The sequence below is a fragment of the Gasterosteus aculeatus genome, chromosome 16, assembly GCF_964276395.1.
Source record: "Gasterosteus aculeatus chromosome 16, fGasAcu3.hap1.1, whole genome shotgun sequence".
In the NCBI taxonomy this organism is placed as follows: domain Eukaryota; kingdom Metazoa; phylum Chordata; class Actinopteri; order Perciformes; family Gasterosteidae; genus Gasterosteus; species Gasterosteus aculeatus.
Genome location: NC_135704.1, coordinates 6694491 through 6695494, shown reverse-complemented (window position 1 = coordinate 6695494; position 1004 = coordinate 6694491).

Below are 1004 nucleotides of genomic sequence, written 5' to 3'. Positions count from 1 at the left end.
TGACTGGCTGTGTCTTTCTTTGGAGCCTATAGTTGAAATATAGCCGCTGAGCAAAATCAATTGTTTAATGAATTGTTTTAATGACGTTTAAGCAGTTATTGTTTCTATCCATGCTGTGCACACAAAGAAAAGCCCTTTTTCTAAGTGGTTGTTTTGGAGACTGGGTTCGTAATTTTTTTTCAGTTAGAAGAAACAGCGGCTCACCTGCGCTCACTGAGTGCTCACTCACAACACTGATGGGCCTTCATTTTCCTTTCAACTGTACATTAACAAACAGTGGTCCCCCCCCCATAGGTTCCATTATCTAATAAAATGAACATCCATCGCGGAAGCCCCTCCGCTCAAGCCTTGCGTTTGTGAGCAAATCCGATCCAGCTGGAAAAGCTCTTAAGTGCGTGTGTGCGTTTTGTGTTCCTCTGAGGAAAGAGTATCTCAAGTCCTTTTGGAATGGCAGAGTTCACTGGTACGACTAGTTTGAGAGTGGGCAAAGTGAAGTCTAAATTGCTATCTGACATTCACACAGCCATTGAAACTATTACTACAGTCAATCAATGCGCTTGTATAGGGAAGAAATATGAATCCAAACTGCATCTAAGAAGTCGTCTCCCAACCGTGGCTGTGCTCTGCAGCACGTGGCATTCGGCCAGCACCTCTGGTGCAGCCCCTTATCGTCCCTGACTCATACCAAATTACCCCCCCCCCCCTAAACCCAGACTCCCCGACCCCCTAACCCAACCCTGTTTCCAAGAATTGTGTTAGCTGTTATCTGTGCTGATACAGACACACCCTGCACAGCATCAGCTATTAGCCAAAGGAGGAGGGGGGAGACTGAAGGGATGCACACTGAGGGGAGTGACCCCCGGCCAGATGCAGCGGGGGGGCTCTGCGGATGGCGGAGTGAGGGAGTGGCAGGAGAGGAAGGAAGGCTGGGGGGGGAGAGGATGAGGAGGGGCGGGAACAGAGCGTACCAGCGTGCGGCAGTGACTAGGGATTCATGTTTCCCA